The sequence below is a fragment of the Haliotis cracherodii genome, unplaced genomic scaffold, assembly GCF_022045235.1.
Source record: "Haliotis cracherodii isolate W230 unplaced genomic scaffold, xgHalCrac1.p SCAF_10, whole genome shotgun sequence".
Lineage (NCBI taxonomy): Eukaryota > Metazoa > Mollusca > Gastropoda > Lepetellida > Haliotidae > Haliotis > Haliotis cracherodii.
This window is the reverse complement of record NW_027266265.1, coordinates 7021652-7034021: the sequence shown is the minus strand read 5'-3', so window position 1 is coordinate 7034021 and position 12370 is coordinate 7021652. Positions and strand designations below refer to the sequence as shown.

The window sequence follows — 12370 nt, the reverse complement described above, 5'->3', positions numbered from 1 at the left end:
TTACGTTGTTTGTTTCCAAATAAAACAATTCTAAAATATATTTGTAATATGAATATGATATATTACTTACTTGTAACAGTGCATGAAATTTTTGTTTGTTTAATCACAAGAACCATGGTGGCACATAAGCTGGTGAGTTAGCCATATGTTTCTAAGAAAATGCTATCTCAGTCTTCTGGTGGGAGTAAAAAGAAATGTGCCTGTATACATGTTTACCCTTGCCAGATGTATTTTATTCTGCTCAGCCACGCACCATGACTTTAGTTCACCTTATGTGGTCTATTTTGCATATATAGGTACTGCTGCAAACCTGTTTTTCTTTTGTATGCAATCACAGTCCCACAACTACCTCAGCTGGAGTGTGTAAAAGTTCCCCTGTCATCATGAAACAAGAGTTATAAAGGAAAGTCATAGATCATCGTCAAAATATCAGAACGTAAAAGTAACATATTCCCTTCTCAAACAACAACTTCCATGTCATTATTATTATGTACACAAACATAGCTGTTTTTTAATTCTTGTTTCGATAAAAGCCTGTTTCTGCCATGTCAATTTGGACTTAGTTTCATTTTTGAATGTTGAAAGTGCCTACAAATTACCTCCTGTAAATTACATTTTGTATTGAGCACTGAGATAAAACTAGCAAATCCAGACTAGTATTTTTCCAGTTGTTTTGTTATTTCGTATTTACATCTACGTAATGCTTTGTGTCGATTATTAAATCCAGCAAAACAGTTTTTTTAGTAGTGTTTGTAGCGCAAAAAAGCAATATACAACACCATCTTTCGATGAGAATAGCTACTTACACTGTGTTGATGCTATAACAGTAAACTACGGTTATAACGAACACGCTTATAACGAACTGACAGATATAACGAACTTACTTTTTGTAACTACTTGCTGTAGTTATGCTGTATAAACGAACTACGGTTATAACGAACTAAAATTAGTAGTCCCTTTGAGTTCGTTATAACCATACTTTACTGTACATGCAAGTACATATTCACGCTACACTACATTGTCAGTAAATAAAAGCGACAAAACCCTTTCCATAGGCAATAGAAATCTCTACCAAAAACAGAAACATTAAAACGGTTTCTGAATGTTAACAAAATGCATAATATTCGATCTCAAACAAAGACACAAAAATATGGATTTCTGGGGAGCCAACGAGGTGCTGCTCCCACCCTAATAACCATGAATAACGACACGAATGAGCATGATTAACGACACGAATAACCATGAATAACGACACGAATAACCATGAATAACGACACGAATGAGCATGATTAACGAAACGAATAACCATGAATAACGACACGAATGAGCATGAATAACGACACGAATGAGCATGATTAATGACACGAATGAGCATGAATAACGACAGGAATGACCATGATTAACGAAACGAATGACCATGAATAACGACGGGAATGACCATGATTAACGACACGAATGATTATGTCATGCAATGAGGAAAAGGTCACACCAAAGTTACATTCGGTCTTTTGGTCTTTTTGTCCTGTTTAGTGATTGTGTCCCATGATATCTATCACCTAAAGGTTAAATGTGAATGTTTTGTTGGAACGTTTATTTTCACGTTGCGAACATATCAGTTATTGTGATAACATTTTCAAAATTTCCATCAACGACAATTTCACAAAAAAGCTTATTATTCGTTTCAAATACAAATTACATAGTTATTCTAATAAAATGCATTTTATACGAGGAAATGGATCTAAACAAAATAAACGCTACACCAGGCTAGCACCTGCGGACACCAACACCTGTCTAAACCAAACACCTGTGCGCGTTTCGTTTGTTGTTAAACACAATTACGTTTACTTATTATATGACATAATATTTCGTATTTGTGTGAAATACAATATATTTAATGAAATAATTTCGAAAATTGTTTTGTCAGTGGACTTAGAGCGTATGACAGCTAAGGTACGATGACCTGAGCGCCTTGTCAAGAGCACAACGGCACATTACGACCACGCCATCGATCGTATCTTTACTGCACAACCTGAGCCGCCACTCACCTTATACAACACAGCAGCTTCTCTAACTTCTACGCATTCGTCCAAATCGCAGTCCGACTGTACGAGCTGTCAAACCACAGGGGCTTTTAACGCTTTGATCAACATTTGAATGAATCGACTTTATTCTTGGAACCGTAACAGTTCGTGGAAACATGTTTATTTTTAGAACCTCTCGACTGATAACTGCAATGCATCAGTTCTACTTTCCTTTTCACAGTACGGGGTTTACCTGTGGTTTCGAAGGTCACCACACAGTAGTTTCGTGTTTGATGGTTTCGGGAGTCAAGGATTTACTTTCTTTCAATATCATTGGAACTGATTTGACTACTTGAGGTTCATATCTTTATAGACGCTGCGAATAGGCTTCACGATGAATGTCAGTGGTAGGGTCATACTATGACTCATAGTCGATATTGTTTCGCGCAGCAATAATCCCGCATGACAATGCGGGGGAATCGAGTTGTAATAATAATAATAATAATAATAATAATAATAATACAGTGAACTACGGTTATAACGAACTCAGATGGACCACTAATTTTAGTTCGTTATAACCGTAGTTCGTTATAAGCATATATACAACATCTATACAGCAAATGGCCGGGACCAAAAAAGTTCGTTATATCCGTCAGTTCGTTAGAAGCGTGTTCGTTATAAACGTATTTTACTGTAATAATAATATTGATAATAAACGTGCCAAGGATGTGGGACATAATCTCAATGTCGATGTTGATTATGTTGATGGTTCTGTACTGCTGGACGGTACAAAAATGAGTGTCAACCAAGCGAAGTGCCATATCAAGTCGGCCAAGACTCAGGTTGGCCCAGGAGAGGCTTTCTGAACGACCACTGCATCGAGTTTATGTGCAGTGTGTTGAGAAGATCAGCAATCCTGCAGAGTCCTTTGCGTGAAAAGTGAAACAGAAGGCTTTCTGTTCGCTGCTCAGGACCATTCACTTCCCACTCGAAACAGTCAATGTGTGATTTTGCATCAAAATGTAAATATGAAATAAAGATTATGCAATGAATTTAATGAGACTGTCCAACACATTGTCAGTGGATTTGGCACAAACACAGTATCTTAAGCGACATGATGGGGTGGCTCGATCATTTTATTACCGTCTTCGCCATGCTTGTGGTTTCGACACAAGGGTCCATCCATGGTACAACCCGAAATATATCGAGGGCGTCATGGAAAATGATAAATACAAAATTCTTTGGAATAGGTCCGTTTACAGCCTCTGACATATCCAAGCCAACAAACCTGATCTTGTCCTTTTTGATAAACCCAATGAAATCATATATATTATTGAATTTTCTGTCCCTTTTGACACGAATGTGATTGATAAGATTGAGGAAAACCCCGGCAAATATGCAGACCTCGCCGTCGAAATGTCACGCTTGCATCCCAAGTACAAAGTTGTCCGTCCTCCCATTGTTCACGGTACCTTAGGTTTGGTACCTCCCAATCTGTTGACTGACATTGGGAGTGTGTCCGGGTCTACTACCAGGAATACAGCCCTTCTGACAATCTGGGTAATGCAGAAGGCTGCAGTGTTGAGAGTCTTCACATTCTGTGGGTGGGTGAGAGAGTATAGTTTTACTCGCTTTTAGCAATGTCACTAACATTTGAAGGGTACTCACGTGGGGAATCGAACCCGTGCGAACACTTTAACCTCTTGGCTACTCCACATGTGACGGAGTATGTTGAGAAAACTAAGTTCTCATGTGTTTACAGTGCGTCATATGAAACACAAACGAAATGATTGATGTGTTCGCTTGGCGATGCAAGCCATGGAAACAGATATAATGTTGTGTGATCTATTTTTAAAATTTCAATGTTTGATAAAGCTGAAATGATGGCACGCTCTATTGTAGGTATTTCAATTCCAATTTGCCCAAGGACAAGTGCACCATCCAGATACATATCAGTACATATTGTCACATACATATAACATATTGCGTTGTGCCTGTGTACTGAATTTCCCCAAATACTCACCTTCAAGTTTACGTTCTTCAGAATAAGATGGCATTAGCCGCTCTTCTCAACCCTTTGGCCAGATATAATGAAGACATCCTTCACTCTCTCAAGACATTCCTAGTTATGACGAAGAGAACGTGTTCATTGAAGCTTGAATTGTTTGATAAACATTACTGAGAGGTTGATGGATGTCACAATAGAAACAATTTATGAACAAACGTCTTTATTATACTGTAATAGCTACTGTTCGGTCCAGATCCTTATTCCGCTGTCAAGCAAGACCGTATGTACTTTGCGTTGACGCTGGTCGTTCACACGTAGATCTATGTTGACACGCCTGTTCTTTCCCTCCGTGAAGATCCGGGGTGGAATAGGTCTTCAGCAACCCATGCTTGCTGTAAAAGGCGACTGTGCTTGTTGCAAGGGGCGACTAACGGGATCGGGTGATCAGGCTCGCTGACTTGGTTGATGCATGTCATCGATCCCAATTGCGTGGATCGATGCTCATGATATTAATCACTGGATTGTCTGGTCCAGACTCGATTATTTACAGACCGCCGTCATATAGTTGGAATATTGCTGTGTGCGGCGTTAAACAACAAACCAATCAACCAACCTCCTAAGGAATTTACAAACGTTAACATTATGTTTTACAGCACGACTGACTGTCCTGTATTCTATATCTGGGGGTGCCTTTTTATAGCTGACCTCAATTGTATCAAACATTCCAGTTGACTGCATTGCTGCTGACATGGCTGACGTCAGTGTGTTTTTGCGTGTGAAACGCCCTACATTCATGCGGGCATGACATATGCACAATCTGTGACCACTGAACTAGGTCAGATAAAGAGGGCTTAAGCGCAGTTGGTCTTCGTTCGTCGTAGTTAATGTACGTTTGCTAAACGCTTTGTAACTAATGCAGCTCTATTTACATAAATGTTAACGCCATTCCTCTCTAGGCCATTTTAGACGCGCCAGGATCTCTCCAGTCGTACGGGGCGCACGGGTGGCCCAGTCGTCTGAGGCGCCGCGATTTGCTGTGCAGAGTTGCGTCCCTTGGGCACGCCAGAAACCCATGATTGTGGGTTCGAATCACCCCGGTTCGCCCAAATTATGTTTCTAGGTTTGTCAGCACCATACCCGTGCTCGTGGGTTTCACCGTAGTGGTAAACGTCTAAGACCTCCATCACTTTGGGCTTTCCTCCCACATTAAGCTGACACGCCGCGATGTAACTGGAATACTGTTAAAAGCGGCGTTAAACCGAACTCCCTCCCTCACTCACTCACTCTGCAGTCGTGCATGGAGGAAAGGGCAAGAGTGTCATTCACATTTACAGACTCCGGGGAGGTCGCGGTGATATGTGACAACGCCAGTAACAAAGAGCTATACAGCAAATGCATTTGTATTGTACACTGCAGCTGTTGGGGGTGTTCCGGGAAATGTGCAGGTCTTTGGCTGTATATAGTACTATATATGTTACATACAGATAAGCGTGAACCCCATATAGTTAAATCCTACAATGGCACATGGGAACGTGGCAACACTACGTGACAATATGACGTGACGTTCCACATTATCCCATGCTTAATATATACCACCAAGGTGCAATAGTTTCACATTATCCCAAGCTTAATATATACCACCAAGGTACAATAGTTTCACATTATATATTAAGCATGGGATAATGTGGAACTATTGCACCCTGGTAGTATATATTAAGCATGGGATAATATGGAACTATTGCACAAGCCGCGATTTTGAAGCTCTCATATTGATTATTTCGGCGTAAATGAGAATTCACAGTCTCACTTCAACAGGGCAAAAGAACCTTTATTTGCATATTTGCATATGTATTCAAATTATGTATTGTCACACGGAAAAACATTGTCACCTTGCTAAGTGTATTTAATACTCCACTTTAGATACGGATATGTTTATATTTCTATGCTACATAAACAGATTCTCATAATATGTAAATAAAATGACGTAATTAAATTGGTGCCTCTGTAGAAAGCGATCTTAGCGATCGTAACTCCCATACCTAAACTTAGATTTACGACAGTTGTTTTGTACAGCGGCACCCTGATCATCAAAAGTTGAGTGGTAGGTTAAAGTGTTCCAGTTAGTTCATGGAATCTCTAACAAGCTAATTCCTCGAATGGATCCAGCGTTTCGTGGAATCATTACCATTCGTTGTTTGGGTCAGTGCCAAACATAACTAGAAATGACAGTGCCAAACATACCTAGAAGTGACAGTGTTTTGAGTCAAAGGCTCGCTCGCCACGCTAAGAGACCGTGTTCGTTTCAACATAGTGCAATATGCAAAACATGCTCTCTCTCTCTCTCTCTCTCTCTCTCTCTCTCCCCTTCCTCCTCTCTCTCTCTCTGTCTCCCCTCTTCCTCCTCTCTCTCTTAACCCCCCTCCCCCTTCCTTCTCTAAGTGGGGCGGTCGGGTAGCCTAGTGGTTAAAGCGTTCGCTCGTCACGCCGAAGCCCCGGCTTCGAATCCCGACATGGGTACAATGTGTGAAGCCAATTTCTGGTGTCCCCCGCCGTGATATTGCTGGAATATTGCTAAAAGCGGCGTAAAACCAAACTCACTCACTCCTTCTCTCAGTGGGTTCAATGCATACTGAACAAAGACCGCGTGATCTAAACTATCTCACCTGTGTAAACATGCGTGTGACGTCATACTTCAGCGACACGTGATGTTTTGTGCACATGCAGCCGTATTACCAACTGCCACATATATACTTATATTCATACCCTAACCAGGCCTTTTACATACAAAGCAGTGTCCTACCATGAAGGCATTTGGTGTGTGCAATTTACGTGGAAAGCGAAACAGAAATTGCAATATGCCCCTTATATAGCGACCTCAACTGATATGGGTGTATGTGTACATGTGTGATATGGGACTCCATGTATGCGGTCTGGATGACACCTTTATGGTATCGACGTTGAAGGTTAAACCGAACTGGGAGATTTCCAGGTACTACTCGACGTTTATCTAGACTATTGGGAGCTGTGATATCCTGTGTGCCGTTAGTTAGCTCAGTTGGACAACAGATATTGTCCTGGCCACCCTTACAGATCTCGGATGCTAGTAACCTCGTCGCTCTCGGATAGTAGTACCCTCGCAGCTCTCGGATAGTAGTACCCTCGCAGCTCTCGGATAGTAGTATCCTCACAGCTCTCAGATAGTAGTACCCTCGCAGCTCTCGGATAGTAGTACCCTCACAGCTCTCAGATAGTAGTACCCTCGCAGCTCTCGGATAGTAGTATCCTCACAGCTCTCAGATAGTAGTACCCCCACAGCTCTGGGATAGTAGTACCCTCACAGCTCTCGGATAGTAGTACCCTCGCAGCTCTCGAATAGTAGTACCCTCGCAGCTCTCGGATAGTAGTACCCTCGCAGCTCTCGGATAGTAGTACCCTCGCAGCTCTCAAATAGCAGTACCCCCACAGCTCTCAAATAGCAGTACCCCCCACAGCTCTCGGATAGTAGTACCCTCACAGCTCCCGGATAGTAGTACCCTCACAGCTCCCGGATAGTAGTACCCTCACAGCTCCCGGATAGTAGTACCCTCACAGCTCCCGGATAGTAGTACTCTCACAGCTCTCGGATAGTAGTACCCTCGCAGCTCTCGGATAGTAGTACCCTCACAGCTCTCGGATAGTAGTACCCTCACAGCTCCCGGATAGTAGTACCCTCACAGCTCTTGGATAGTAGTACCCTCGCAGCTCTCAGATAGTAGTACCCTCACAGCTCTCAGATAGTAGTACCCTCACAGCTCTCGAATAGTAGTACCCTCGCAGCTCTGGGATAGTAGTACCCTCACAGCTCTGGGTTAGTAGGACCCTCGCAGCTCTGGGATAGTAGTACCCTCACAGCTCTGGGATAGTAGTACCCTCTCAGCTCTGGGATAGTAGTACCCTCACAGCTCTGGGATAGTAGTACCCTCGCAGCTCTCGGATAGTAGTACCCTCGCAGCTCTCGGATAGTAGTACCCTCACAGCTCTCGACTAGTAGTACCCTCGCAGCTCTCGGATAGTAGTACCCTCGCAGCTCTCGGATAGTAGTACCCTCGCAGCTCTCAAATAGCAGTACCCCCCACAGCTCTCGGATAGTAGTACCCTCACAGCTCCCGGATAGTAGTACCCTCACAGCTCTCGGATAGTAGTACCCTCACAGCTCCCGGATAGTAGTACCCTCACAGCTCTGGGATAGTAGTACCCTCACAGCTCTCGGATAGTAGTACCCTCACAGCTCTGGGATAGTATTACCCTCACAGCTCTCGGATAGTAGTACCCTCACAGCTCCCGGATAGTAGTACCCTCACAGCTCTCGGATAGTAGTACCCTCGCAGCTCTCAGATAGTAGTACCCTCACAGCTCTCGGATAGTAGTACCCTCACAGCTCTCAGATAGTAGTACCCCCACAGCTCCCGGATAGTAGTACCCTCACAGCTCCCGGATAGTAGTACCCTCACAGCTCTCGACTAGTAGTACCCTCGCAGCTCTTGAATAGTAGTACCCTCGCAGCTCTCGGATAGTAGTACCCTCGCAGCTCTCGGATAGTAGTACCCTCACAGCTCTCGACTAGTAGTACCCTCGCAGCTCTCGGATTGTAGTACCCTCACAGCTCTCGACTAGTAGTACCCTCGCAGCTCTCAAATAGTAGTACCCTCGCAGCTCTCAAATAGCAGTACCCTCACAGCTCTCGGATAGTAGTACCCCCACAGCTCTCGGATAGTAGTACCCTCGCAGCTCTCGGATAGTAGTACCCCCACAGCTCCCGGATAGTAGTACCCTCACAGCTCTCAGATAGTAGTACCCTCACAGCTCTCGACTAGTAGTACCCTCGCAGCTCTCGATAGTAGTACCCTCGCAGCTCTCGGATAGTAGTACCCTCGCAGCTCTCGGATAGTAGTACCCTCACAGCTCTCGACTAGTAGTACCCTCGCAGCTCTCGAATAGTAGTACCCTCGCAGCTCTCGGATAGTAGTACCCTCACAGCGGTCGAATAGTAGTACCCTGACAGCTGTCGAATAGTAGTACCCTCGCAGCTCTCGGATAGTAGTACACAGCTGACAGGGTGTACTTTCTGTCGCATTTTCCCGAGTTATTTGGGAATATGATTACCCGTGATCATAATCAGAGTTGCGTCCCTGTAGACGAACAAGGATCCGGTGATCGTTGGTTTGCATTTCATTATAACCGTGATAAGGATCGTAGGCTTGTCAGCCCTTAAGTGGCGGATCCAGGGGAGGGGTGAGGTGGCGGGGGGTTGTGTCGGTCTGAGGGTGCCCCCCCCCCCCCCCCCCCCCCCACACACACACACACTGATGACATTTTGTATGGGCATTACATACCATGATAACATGATAGACACAATTTTATGGATAACAACTTCTTTAATACTGGGAAGTTAAGTTGTTATCCATATATTTGTGTCTATCTTGTCATCCGTCAACTTCTAAGTAATGCCTATCAAACAGTCCATGATAACATGTTGATTTGGATCTTAAAATACAATTAATAATGGGTTAAATATCGCGTTTATGATATTTGGGTAGACCTTTGAGTGACCCCCTGAGAACGCGCGCACGCACACACACACACACACACACACACACACACACACATACACACACTTCCTTTAACTTATCAATTCATTAGTAAAAATGGCATACATTTCATGCCAATAATATCTCAAATACGGGTCATGTATTTATAGAATAAAGCTGGTCGTATATCAGAAAAGATGTGAAAACGCGGAAAATCCTGTCTACTATACAATCCGAAATGCGGTATTGCATTGGATATGTGACATGCACAAGGCTACTGCGTAGCTTCGGGTTTTCCCGGAGATTCCAGTTGGCCAATCAGAGAGCTAGTTTTCGAGGAAACGAACTGCCGCGGACGTATTGGCGCTACACATTGAACCAAACTGAACTCATTGCGATTGATTGAATCAACACTCGCTACAGCACTCTCCTACCCAGAGTTCCATGCGGCAAGCAGCAAGCTAGAGTACCTCTGCCACAGGCCAGCGCCATGTGACGATTCGTCACATCTTTCACAGTCCATTCAAGATATTGCATATGCTTTTCATCCGTTTCATGTTTGACAAGTCTACACATTTTCATAAACAAATGTCAAAGAATGGTTAACTTTCATTGAGGAAGTATGCAAATACGTAAAAATCTACTTGTTTTTTAGTAGTTATCCTATGTTTACATTGGTTGTACGGCTCCACGTGCTCAACGGAGAGCTAGCGACACGGTCGTTTTGATGCATAAATATATATTGTCACTGTCGCAGTTGTAGTAGCATATCTATAAAGTTATGCAAAACAATATGTAAAGCGCCCCCAAATACTTGCATTAGTCCGTTCTATACTGATTTCTGAAAAAGCGCGTTTGTTTACAAACAAGAGAAAAGTCCGGTCACGTGATATGCAAATTAGCCTGTGGCAGTGGTGTTATGCTGAGTCACCACTGCGACGGAGTGTGTCGCTACTGTAGCAGTAGCACAATCAGGGCGTGAATAACAACTGCACAGCCGGGACTGCCAAACAGATTTTTTCACATATCCACACATGAAGAATAACTGACACTTCGAGTTTAAGGGTTAATCTGCTTGAGAACTCAGTAGGTTATGTTCCTGCGTGCACAGCTAGAGCACCAAATACACTGCGCATTTGCGTAAAAATACGTAAAATAGTTCACAAAAACCAAATTAATTTGAGTCACTTCTGTAATGTTACAAACCCAATAGCTTGCGTACTCGAATATCTTGACACATCTTTATTCACTGATCGAATGCAGACATCGCCTGTACATAAACTCTACTGCAGTGAATGCTGCACAAAGCGACGTCCCGCTTATTGCAACTGACGCATGTATCGCTGTTGTGAGCTTTGGCGGCAATCTGACACATGTGGGCAACACGTTAACAGAGGAAAATTAGTTACAGGAAACACCAGATGAGGTAGAGTTATTTTTAAAATGTCAACTTGTTGGTTTGAGAATACCAAATAGACTGTATGTGGTTTTGACACAGAGGTTAATCCATGGTACGACCCAGAATATGTAGAGAGCGCCATGGAAAATGATAATTACACAATTCTTTGGAATAGGCCCGTATACAGCCTCAGATCTTTCCAGGCCAACAAACCTGATCTTGTCCTTTTTGATAAATCCAATGAAATAATTCATAATATTGAATTTTCTGTCCTGTTTTACACTAACATGACCTAGTTTTCGAAATGTCACGCTTGCATCCCAAAGTACCAAGTTGTCCGACTCCCCATTGTTCTCGGTGCCATAGGTTTGGTACCTCCCTATCTGTTGACTGACATTAGGAGAGTACCCGGGTGTGCTACCAGGAATACAGCCCTTCTGACAATCTGGATAATGCAGAACGCTGTAGTGTTGGGGCGTCTTCAAATTCTCCGAACAGTTCTGGATGGGTTCGACAAGACAGCGCTTCCTGGGAGAAGTCCCATTCGCTGTTTTGGCTGCGTGTAGAGGGGGCAAGGGCCCTGAGCTGATAATGAGCCTAACCAGCCTGACTGTGCCAGGATCACCCAAGCCCCCTTTGCTTCATTTTTAAAAAAATCTGTAAACAACATCAACAACAACAACAACAACAACAACAACAACAACAATAATAATAATAATAATAATAATAATAATAATAATAATAATAATAATAATGTTTTTTAAAAAGAACCTCCCATCCCAACACTAAGGGGGTTCTTTTTCCATTTTGAGAATGTCAGATTATCAACCTTTCGTTTACATAATGCAAATTAATTAATGTTGCTAAGAAACACAATGAGGGATAAACACTTTGTTGTTCATTCAATAGCGAACATAATACGGTTAATTGGTCTCGTCAAAGTACACTTACTCTCTTTCACTGGTTCTAACAAACCAGCTAATTAGTATCAGACTAACAGGTGTCAAACACAGGTGAAGAAACGGGTGAACGCATTGGATCACGGTTAACAAGATGAACCACAATCAATACTAACGAGTCATTTACAAGTAATTAAGTCTTTGTCTGCTGCAGGCACTGTTACCCGCCCTTGTCATAGTAATACTCTCAGAGCAACTGAAACAGTCAATTGGTTTTATCGACATTGTGTCATGTGAATGAATAGTGTTGCCTTTTCATAACTTGACAGCATTTTCATGTCATGGCCTCCAACAAAACTAGCTGTGAGTTGCAGAGGTTATAATACCACCCACATTTGCTGCGTCGTTTCCTGCATGCGCAGGTCGTGTGAAGCGTCTGTAAAAGCAATTGTCGGAGATTACCGAAGTCTCCCGAA

The 12370-nt window shown here is 43.0% G+C and overlaps 1 protein-coding gene across 1 annotated transcript in view; it reads right to left on the bottom strand.

Annotated features, from left to right (window-relative positions):
* Window positions 1-2121, bottom strand: part of LOC139445874 (uncharacterized) — a 30174-nt gene extending 28053 nt beyond the window's left edge. The window contains exon 1 of the mRNA XM_071227112.1: window positions 2046-2121. The gene's annotated coding sequence lies outside the window, so the exon portion shown is untranslated. The remainder of the gene's footprint in view (window positions 1-2045) is intronic.
* Between the last annotated feature and the right edge of the window lie 10249 nt (window positions 2122-12370).